General features: G+C 46.3%; 1 protein-coding gene across 2 annotated transcripts in view; it reads left to right on the forward strand.

Moving 5' to 3' along the window:
* PTPRN (protein tyrosine phosphatase receptor type N) overlaps nt 1-12,010 on the forward strand; it is an 83,922-nt gene that overhangs the window by 57,362 nt on the left and 14,550 nt on the right. The window lies entirely within an intron of this gene.

The following is a 12,010-nucleotide window of genomic DNA, read 5'->3' on the forward strand; positions in this document are numbered from 1 at the left end:
CGGTCGTGGGCGGAGCTTCACTGAGGAAGTCCGCTTCCCTCCGCAGCTCCTCCATACGCTAGTGTGAAACTAGCCTTATACAGCCAGTTAGCAGGAGCTCACTACATACAGATTTATACAGTCACCACTAGAGGGAGCTCACTACATACAGATTTATACAATCACCACTAGAGGGAGCTCACTACATACAGATTTGTACAGGCACCACTAGGGGGAGCTTACTGCATACAGATTTATACAGTCACCACTAGAAGGAGCTCACTACATACAGATTTATACAAGCACCACTAGGGGGAGCTCACTACATACAGATTTATACAGTCACCACTAGAGGGAGCTCACTACATACAGATTTATACAGTCACCAATAAGGGGAGCTCACTACATACAGATTTATACAAGCACCACTAGGGGGAGCTCACTACATACAGATTTATACAGCCACCACTAGGGAGAGCTCACTACATACAGATTTATACAGCCACCACTAGAGGGAGCTCACTACATACAGATTTATACAGTCACCACTAGAAGGAGCTCACTACATATAGATTTATACAAGCACCACTAGGGGGAGCTCACTACATACAGATTTATACAGTCACCACTAGAGGGAGCTCACTACATACAGATTTATACAGGCACCACTAGAAGGAGCTCACTACATACAGATTTATACAAGCACCACTAGGGGGAGCTCACTACATACAGATTTATACAGTCCCCACTAGGAGGAGCTCACTACATACAGATTTATACAGTCACCACTAGAGGGAGCTCAATACATACAGAATTATACAGTCATCACTAGAAGGAGCTCACTACATACAGATTTATATATCACCAATATGGGGAGCTCACTACATACAGATTTATACAGTCACTACCAGGAGGAGCTCACTACATACAGATTTATATAGCCACCACTATGGGGAGCTCACTACATACAGATTTATACAGTCACCACTAGAGGGAGCTTGCTGCATACAGATTTATACAGCCACCACTAGTTGGAGCTCACTACATACAGATTTATATAGCCACCACTATGGGGAGCTCACTACATACAGATTTATACAGTCACCACTAGAGGGAGCTTGCTGCATACAGATTTATACAGCCACCACTCGTTGGAGCTCACTACATACAGATTTATACAGCCACCACTAGGGGGAGCTCACTACATACAGACTTATTCAGCCACCACTAGGGGGAGCTCACTACATACAGATTTATACAGCTACCACTAGTTGGAGCTCACTACATACAGATTTATACAGCCACCACTAGGGGGAGCTCACTACATACAGACTTATACAGCCACCACTAGGGGGAGCTCACTACATGCAGATTTATACAGCCATCACTAGGGGGAGCTCACTACATACAGATTTATACAGTCACCACTAGAGGGAGCTTGCTGCATACAGATTTATACAGCCACCACTAGTTGTAGCTCACTACATACAGATTTATACAGCCACCACTAGGGGGAGATGACTACATACAGATTTATACAGTCACTACTAGAGGGAGATTGCTGCATACAGATTTATACAGCCACCACTAGATGGAGCTTGCTGCATACAGATTTATACAGCCACCACTAGTTGGAGCTCACTACATACAGATTTATACAGCCACCACTAGGGGGAGCTCACTACATACAGACTTATACAGCCACCACTATGGGGAGTTCACTACATACAGATTTATACAGTCACCACTAGAGGGAGCTTGCTGCATACAGATTTATACAGCCACCACTAGTTGGAGCTCACTACATACAGATTTATACAGCCACCACTAGGGGGAGCTCACTACATGCAGACTTATACAGCCACCACTAGGGGGAGCTCACTACATGCAGATTTATACAGCCACCACTAGGGGGAGCTCAATACATACAGATTTATACAGTCACCACTAGGGGGAGCTCACTACATACAGACTTATACAGCCACCACTATGGGGAGTTCACTACATACAGATTTATACAGTCGCCACTAGAGGGAGCTTGCTGCATAGAGATTTATACAGCCACCACTAGTTGGAGCTCACTACATACAGATTTATACAGCCACCACTAGGGGGAGCTCACTACATAGAGACTTATACAGCCACCACTAGGGGGAGCTCACTACATACAGATTTATACAGCCACCACTAGAGGGAGCTCACTACATATAGATTTATACACCTTCCGCAGTGGTGTTAGGGACAGTAGAGGATTTGGAACTGTTTATCAGAATAAAAAAGACTCCTGTAAAGATTTTGTTATGGGCTTGTTGCTGTGTGCATGCTCTTGGTCAGATGCATAATTACCCATGTCTCTTGCAAATCCATATGATGACTTGTGGTTGTAGCTGGGATGACGGACAGCAGATACTATAATGACTGATGTGCAGCAGATAGAGGGAAGCTGGATATGTCTCTGATCACATGGAAATCATTACTGGGTTACCATGACAACCCAATTTGGAAGTCCCATTTCCGTATTGGGCTGATTGCATAATACATAATGGTGATCAGGACTTCATTCTCTTGCTGCATCTCCTGACAAATATCAGAAATGGTGACGTGTCCTGGAAACGATGTCAGTCTCTCCATGTGACAGCTCCGGATGTTGTCTGTCAGTCTCTATGTGACATGACAGCTTTGGATGTTGTGTGTCAGTCTCTCTATGTGACAGCTCTGGATGTTCTCTGTTGGTCTCTATGTGACATCTCCTGATGTCTGTTAGTCTCTGTGTGACAGCTCTGAATGTCAGTCTCTCTGTGTGACAGCTCTGGATGTCTGTCTCTCTATGTGACAGCTCTAGATGTCGGTCTATCTGACAGCTCTGGATGTTGGTCTCTCAATGTGACAGCTCTGGATATCTGTGGGTCTATAAGTGACAGCTACAGATGTTGTTCTCTCGGTGACAGCTCTGGATGTCAGATTCTATGTGACAGCTCTAGATGTCTGTCTCTCTGTGACAGCTCTGGATGTCTGCCTCTCTATGTGACAGCTCTGGACATATGTCTATGTGACAGCTCTAGATGTCAGTCTCTATTTCACAGCTCTGGATGTTGGTCTCTCGATGTGACCACTCTGGATGCTGTCTGTCGGTCTCTATATGACAGCTCTGGATGTCTGGTTCTCTATGTGACAGCTCTGGATGTCTGGTTCTCTATGTGACAGCTCTGGATGTCTGGTTCTCTATGTGACAGCTTTGGATGTCTGGTTCTCTATGTGACAGCTGTGGTTGTCGGTCTCTATGTGACAGCTCTGGGTGTCGGTCTCTCGATGTGACAGCTCTGGATGTTGTGTGTCGGTCTCTATGTGACAGCTCTGGATGTCAGTCTCTGTGTGACAGCTCTGGATGTCAGTCTCTCGATGTGACAGCTCTGGATGTCTGTCTCTATGTGACAGCTCTGGATGTCTGTCTCTCTATGTGACAGTTCTGAATGTTGTCTGTCTCTATATGTGACAGCTCTGAGTGTTGTCTGTCTCTATATGTGACAGCTCTAGATGTCAGTCTCTCTATGAGACAACTCTGGATGTCGGTCTCTCTAAGTGACAGCTTTGGATGTCTGTCTCTATATGTGACAGTTCTGGATTTCTGTCTCTATGTCACAGCTCTGGATGTCTCTCACTATGTGACAGCTATGAATGTTGTCTGTCTCTCTATGTGACAGCTATGGATGTCAGTCTCTCTATGACAGAACTCTGGATGTCGGTCTCTCTATGTGACAGTTCTGGATGTCTGTCTCTAGGTGACAGCTCTGAATTTTGTCTGTCTATGTGACAGCTCTGGATATCAGTCTCTCTATGTGACAGCTCTGGATATCAGTTTCTCTATGAGACAACTCTGGATGTCGGTCTCTCTAAGTGACAGCTCTGGATGTTATCGGTCTCTCTATGTGACAGCTCCGGCTGTCGGTCTCTCGATGTGACAGCTCCGGATGTTATCGGTCTCTCTATGTGACAGCTCTGGGTGATATCGGTCTCTCTATGTGACAGCTCCGGCTGTCGGTCTCTCGATGTGACAGCTCTGGATGTTATCGGTCTCTCTATGTGACAGCTCCGGCTGTCGGTCTCTCGATGTGACAGCTCCGGATGTTATCGGTCTCTCTATGTGACAGCTCTGGGTGATATCGGTCTCTCTATGTGACAGCTCCGGCTGTCGGTCTCTCGATGTGACAGCTCTGGATGTTATCGGTCTCTCTATGTGACAGCTCCGGCTGTCGGTCTCTCGATGTGACAGCTCCGGATGTTATCGGTCTCTCTATGTGACAGCTCTGGGTGATATCGGTCTCTCTATGTGACAGCTCCGGCTGTCGGTCTCTCGATGTGACAGCTCCGAATGTTATCGGTCTCTCTATGTGACAGCTCTGGGTGATATCGGTCTCTCTATGTGACAGCTCCGGCTGTCGGTCTCTCGATGTGACAGCTCCGAATGTTATCGGTCTCCATCTAATACTTTGTATCTTTTCGCATCTTCTCTTCCTATTGATTACAGGTTGATGTGGGGGATGGGCCCTTAGTGGGGGCTTGTGTGTGTGTGGGGGTGATCCTGGGTGGTGTCGGTCGGCCTTTGGGTGGGGGGGGGACGCCAGCGATCACGCCTCTCCTCGGTAACATGGAGCTGTTGTCATGGTAACCCCTTTTGATGTGACAAGTGCTGTGATTGTGACGGAGCCGCTGATGATGTCGGGCGCTCCCGGTGGCACGGAGAGGGTGCGAGGGTCCCCATCCCACCCTGCCTGCCGCTCCCATCCTCTCCGCCATCCCTGCTCTCCATCCCTCCCCGTGCCTCTCACTTGCCCATCTTTTGTGCCCTCTCGGTATTGTCCGTCCGCCCTCGTCGTCCCCTTCTTCTCATTCATCGCACACACAGCCGCCCCTCTCTCACTTTTTTCCCGGACCCCTGTCCCTCTCGCTCCCCCACCCCTCATGCCATCTCCATTTGTCCCATCTCATTGTCTCCCTGTATGGCTCCTCCCGGGCCCTGAGTAAGGTGCGGGGCCCTGAGACCCCACAATTGTCCCCACACCCCCCTCGGAGGACTGAGTGAGGAGGCGCTCAGGTGGACCTGTCCTCCGCTGCCATTAGGTAAGTTCTCGGCGAGCGGCTCCTCTCTTCTGTCTGTGCAGGAGGGTGTTGCCTCTAAATGGAGAGAATTGTTATTTTTTATTTGCATTTTTGCATTTATTTATTTATTTTTGCTTCATTTTATATCTTGTTTTTTCATTAATGGCAGCTTTATTAACATTTATACAAAGGCTCGAAATAAAAAGTGGGGCCCGAGGCCCTCCTTGCCCGGGATGGGGTTAGGAGATCGGTAGCACCTTAGGCTCTATGATCACATTGACCTTGAAAAGACGGGGTAACCTCCAGAGTTTGTCCGGTCCGGATCGCAAGCTCTGGTGGCAAAGAAGTAGCAAACGGAAATGCAAATGCTGGAAGGGAGGAGTGACGATTATGGGATGTGTTATACATGCAGGTCTATAGGGTCCGATATGGGATGTGTTATACATACAGGTCTATAGGGCAAGATATGGGTTATGTTATACATACAGCTCTATAGGGTCAGATATGGGATGTGTTATACATAGAGGTCTATAGGGTCCGATATGGGGTGTGTTATACATACAGGTCTATCGGGTCCAATATGGGATGTGTTATACATAGAGGTCTATATGGTCCGATATGGGATGTGTTATACATAGAGGTCTATAGGGTCCGATATGGGATGTGTTACACATACAGGTCTATAGGGCAAGATATGGGTTATGTTATACATACAGCTCTATAGGGTCAGATATGGGGTGTGTTATACATAGAGGTCTATAGGGTCCGATGTGGAATGTGTTATACATACAGGTCTATAGGGTCCGGTATGGGATGTGTTATACATAGAGGTATATAGGGTCCGATATGGGATGTGTTACACATACAGGTCTATAGGGCAAGATATGGGTTATGTTATACACACAGCTCTATAGGGTCAGATATGGGGTGTGTTATACATAGAGGTCTATAGGGTCCGATGTGGAATATGTTATACATATAGGTCTATAGGGTCCGATATGGGATGTTTTATACATGCAGGTCTATAGGGTCATATATGGGGTGTGTTATACATACAGGTCTATAGGGTCCGATATGGGATGTGTTGTACATAGAGGTCTATATGGTCCGAAATGGGATGTGTTACACATAGAGGTCTATAGGGTAAGATATGGGATGTGTTAGACATACGGGTTTATAGGGTCCGATATGGGATGTGTTACGCATAGAGGTCTATAGGGCAAGATATGGGTTATGTTATACATACAGCTCTATAGGGTCAGATATGGGGTGTGTTATACATAGAGGTCTATAGGGCAAGATATGGGTTATGTTATACATACAGCTCTATAGGGTCAGATATGGGGTGTGTTATACATAGAGGTCTATAGGGTCCGATGTGGAATGTGTTATACATACAGGTCTATAGGGTCCGATATGGGATGTTTTATACATGCAGGTCTATAGGGTCATATATGGGGTGTGTTATACATACAGGTCTATAGGGTCCGATATGGGATGTGTTGTACATAGAGGTCTATATGGTCCGAAATGGGATGTGTTACACATAGAGGTCTATAGGGTAAGATATGGGATGTGTTAGACATACAGGTCTATAGGGTCCGATATGGGATGTGTTACGCATAGAGGTCTATAGGGCAAGATATGTGTTATTTTATACATACAGCTCTATAGGGTCAGATATGGGGTGTGTTATACATACAGGTCTATAGGGTCCGATATGGGATGTTTTATACATGCAGGTCTATAGGGTCCAATATGAGATGTGTTATACATACAGGTCTATAGGGTCCGATGTGGTATGTGTATTATATACAGGTCTATAGGGTAAGATATGGGATGTGTTATACATACAGGTCTATAGGGTCAGATATGGGATGTGTATACATACTGGTCTATAGGGTCATATATGGGGTGTGTTATACATACAGGTCTATAGGGTCAGTTATGGGATGTGTTATACATGCAGGTCTATAGGGTCAGATATGGGATGTGTTATACATACAGGTTTATAGGGTCCGATATTGGATGTGTTATACATACAGGTTTATAGGGTCCGATATTGGATGTGTTATACATACAGGTCTATATGGTCCGATATGGGATGTGTTACACATAGAGGTCTATAGGGCAAGACATGGGTTGTGTTATACATACAAGTCTATAGGATCAGATATGAGGTGTGTTATACATAGAGGTCTATAGGGTCAGATATGGGTTGTGTTATGAAAACAACAAAAATTACTCCAAAAATATAAATAAATGTACATCAACTCATGATCAATATGAAAACACCAGAAAAGAAGAGTATAAGTACCATAAAAAATATTTTATTAAATACATAATTAAAATACTATAAATATGAAATAAAAGAGTTGTAATGCCAGAGGCTGAAAAAAACATATGCAGATTGAAGGAGGCCAAATCACATGTATTTTACTCAACTCAGGTTGTACCACATGTCCACAGAATATAAATCTTTAAATTTATTATTTTTTTTTTTATTATTATTATTTATTTCTATAGCACCATTGGTTCCATGGTGCTGTACATGAGAAGGGGTTACATACAAATTACAGATATCACTTACAGTAAACAAACTAACAATGACAGACTGATACAGAGGGGAGAGGACCCTGCCCTTTCGGGCTTACATGCTACAGGATGGTGGGGAAGGAGACAGTAGGTTGGTGGGTTGCACCAATAGTAAATTAAATAGTAAATTACTGCTGGTGCAAGTGCATATAGTGCAAAAAGCTGCCTTATAGCGTGCAAAAAATAGCAGTAGAAGTCAATGAAAGAACTTATATTAAAGGACAGGGTATAGTGATGACGCTCCTGCTGCCCCAACGCACGTTTCGTTATGTAACATTCTCAGGAGGCTATATAGTCAGATATGGGATGTGCTACGTATGTAGGGCTAAATGGTCAGGTATGGGATGTGTTACACATATACTGTAGGTCTTTAGAGTCAGTTAGGGGATGTGCTATATATGTCTAAAGGGTCAGGTATGGGATATGTCTGCTCCTGAAGAGCGGCACTTATATGAATACTAGCTGAAGAGCCCGGCGCTGCCCGGGCATAGTAACTAACTACAGTTAGTTATAACAAATTAAAATGATTATATCTATATATATATATAAAGCTGAGTGTAGAGCCCCGTCCACTCCGCATAGCCACATTCACTATAATATCCCACATCCCGTCAGCCAGAGCTACCGGACAACTACCCCTAATATCCCACATCATCCCGTCAGAGCCACCGGACTACTACCTCTAATATCCCACATCATGTCATCAGCCAGAGCTACCGGACTACTACCCCTAATATCCCACATCATCCCGTCAGCCAGAGCCACCGGACTACTACCCCTAATATCCCACATCATCCCGTCAGAGCCACCGGACTACTACCTCTAATATCCCACATCATGTCATCAGCCAGAGCTACCGGACTACTACCACTAATATCCCACATCATCCCGTCAGCCAGAGCTACCGGACTACTACCCCTAATATCCCACATCATCCCATCAGCCAGAGCCACCGGACTACTACCCCTAATATCCCACATCATCCCGTCAGAGCCACCGGACTACTACCACTAAAATCCCACATCATCCCGTCAGCCAGAGCCACCGGACTACTACCCCTAATATCCCACATCATCCCGTCAGCCAGAGCCACCGGACTACTACCCCTAATATACCACATCATCCCGTCAGAGCCACCGGACTACTACCCCTAATATCCCACATCATCCCGTCAGCCAGAGCCACCGGACTACTACCCCTAATATCCCACATCATCCCATCAGCCAGAGCCACCGGACTACTACCCCTAATATCCCACATCATCCCGTCAGAGCCACCGGACTACTACCACTAATATCCCACATCATCCCGTCAGCCAGAGCCAACGGACTACTACCCCTAATATATCACATCATCCCGTCAGCCAGAGCCACCGGACTACTACCCCTAATATCCCACATCATCCCGTCAGAGCCACCGGACTACTACCTCTAATATCCCACATCATGTCATCAGCCAGAGCTACCGGACTACTACCACTAATATCCCACATCATCCCGTCAGCCAGAGCTACCGGACTACTACCCCTAATATCCCACATCATCCCGTCAGCCAGAGCTACCGGACTACTACCCCTAATATCCCACATCATCCCATCAGCCAGAGCCACCGGACTACTACCCCTAATATCCCACATCATCCCGTCAGCCAGAGCCACCGGACTACTACCCCTAATATCCCACATCATCCCGTCAGCCAGAGCTACCGGACTACTACCCCTAATATCCCACATCATCCCATCAGCCAGAGCCACCGGACTACTACCCCTAATATCCCACATCATCCCGTCAGAGCCACCGGACTACTACCTCTAATATCCCACATCATGTCATCAGCCAGAGCTACCGGACTACTACCACTAATATCCCACATCATCCCGTCAGCCAGAGCTACCGGACTACTACCCCTAATATCCCACATCATCCCATCAGCCAGAGCCACCGGACTACTACCCCTAATATCCCACATCATCCCGTCAGAGCCACCTGACTACTACCACTAATATCCCACATCATCCCGTCAGCCAGAGCCACCGGACTACTACCCCTAATATCCCACATCATCCCGTCAGCCAGAGCCACCGGACTACTACCCCTAATATCCCACATCATCCCGTCAGAGCCACCGGACTACTACCTCTAATATCCCACATCATCCCGTCAGCCAGAGCCACCGGACTACTACCCCTAATATACCACATCATCCCGTCAGAGCCACCGGACTACTACCCCTAATATCCCACATCATCCCGTCAGCCAGAGCCACCGGACTACTACCCCTAATATCCCACATCATCCCGTCAGCCAGAGCCACCGGACTACTACCCCTAATATCCCACATCATCCCATCAGCCAGAGCCACCGGACTACTACCCCTAATATCCCACATCATCCCGTCAGAGCCACCGGACTACTACCCCTAATATCCCACATCATCCCGTCAGAGCCACCGGACTACTACCCCTAATATCCCACATCATCCCGTCAGCCAGAGCCACCGGACTACTACCCCTAATATCCCACATCATCCCGTCAGCCAGAGCCACCAGACTACTACCCCTAATATCCCACATCATCCCGTCAGCCAGAGCCACCAGACTACTACCCCTAATATCCCACATCATCCCGTCAGCCAGAGCTACCAGACTACTACCCCTAATATCCCACATCATCCCGTCAGCCAGAGCCACCGGACTACTACCCCTAATATCCCACATCATCCCGTCAGAGCCACCGGACTACTACCCCTAATATCCCACATCATCCCGTCAGAGCCACCGGACTACTACCCCTAATATCCCACATCATCCCGTCAGCCAGAGCCACCGGACTACTACCCCTAATATACCACATCATCCCGTCAGCCTGGGGTCAGAACCAAATCACTGAGTGGAGTGGTCCTAACTTCCATACCGGGGATCCCTTTAAGAGAGGCCTTGGGTCAGAACCAGAGCGCTGGATGGATTTGCCCTGACTTGCATACCAATGATCCCTTTAATAGAACCCTGGGGTCAGAACCAAAGCACTGGATGGATTTGCCCTCACTTCCATACCGGAGATCCCTTTAAGAAAAGCCTGGGGTCAGTACCAAAGCACAGAGTGGATTTGCCCTAACTTCCATATCAATGATCCCTTTAAGAGACCCTGGGGTCAGAACCAAAGCACTGAGTGGAACTGTCCTAACTTCCATACCGGGGATCCCTTTAAGAGAGGCCTGGGGTCAGAACCAAAGCACTGGATGGATTTGCTCTGACTTCCATACCAATGATCCCATGAAGAGGGAAGATGTGCCTATAGGATGGAGGATGTGTGATGGGTATATAGGCACGGGAGGGGGGGATTCATTTCTGTCATGTACTCACTGCTCCTTTCTGGGGGATGGCTGGAACTTATGTTCCCAGGGATGCTAGATTTCTCCCACCATGTCAGTGTCTGCTGAGGTGTTGTCAAGTGGGAAAACTTGCTCATAGCAACCAATCACAGCTCAGCTTCTTTTAACCAGCTCTGGTGAAATGAGAGATGCTTAGTGATTGGTTGCAAGGGAAAACTGTTGCTCATAGCAACCAATCACAGCTCAGCTTCTGGTGAAATGAAAGATGCTTCATGATTGGTTGGTGATGCACACATACATACATACATACATACATACATTCAATTTTATATATAGAGATTATGACACATAGTGTAACCTGCAGGATGAATATCTACAATGTATCAAATCCAGAATTGTATCTTCATGCAATCGCATTGGTTCTTGATTGTTGTCTATTGTCCGATTTCATTTAGATCAGGTCTGATTCAATTAAATATAATAATAAAAAAAAATGTATTTTACCAAAGTACTTTCTGTTGTTGTAGTTTTTGGATATTTTTGTCCCGGGGACTTCCACCTGCCGGGTCAGTGACTTCCTCTGGATCAGCTCCTCTTATGTTCAGCTCAAGGATATTTTGGGTCGTCCAGAGTGGGAGAAGTCTTTGGTCTGAGCCTTACTAACAATACTTTGGTAGGGAACGGGGGTAGCAACTCCCATTATGGAGACCAGGAGTGTTTAGCAAAGTTCCATGGGAAAAACATGCAAATTAGCTCTATCCCAAAGGGGAGTAACTACCTCACTACTGCCACCTGTCAGGACATGCTGAGAGTTGCAGCTTTACAGATTGTTGACCCCAGTCTTTCAGGTTAGAGCAATCTCCGGCCATGATCCTCCCTGACACGTGGTGCTTAAATACAAAAATTAATTTTTTTAGATAAATATGATAATAGAAAGGAAGAAGCCGGAATTAATAAATATTTAATGATATCAAAATAAAGGCCGTGATATTCAGCTTTTCAATACTCA

This window comes from Dendrobates tinctorius, unplaced genomic scaffold, assembly GCF_039654945.1.
Source record: "Dendrobates tinctorius isolate UK_male_01 unplaced genomic scaffold, ASM3965494v1 ptg000143l, whole genome shotgun sequence".
Classification (NCBI taxonomy): Eukaryota; Metazoa; Chordata; class Amphibia; order Anura; family Dendrobatidae; genus Dendrobates; species Dendrobates tinctorius.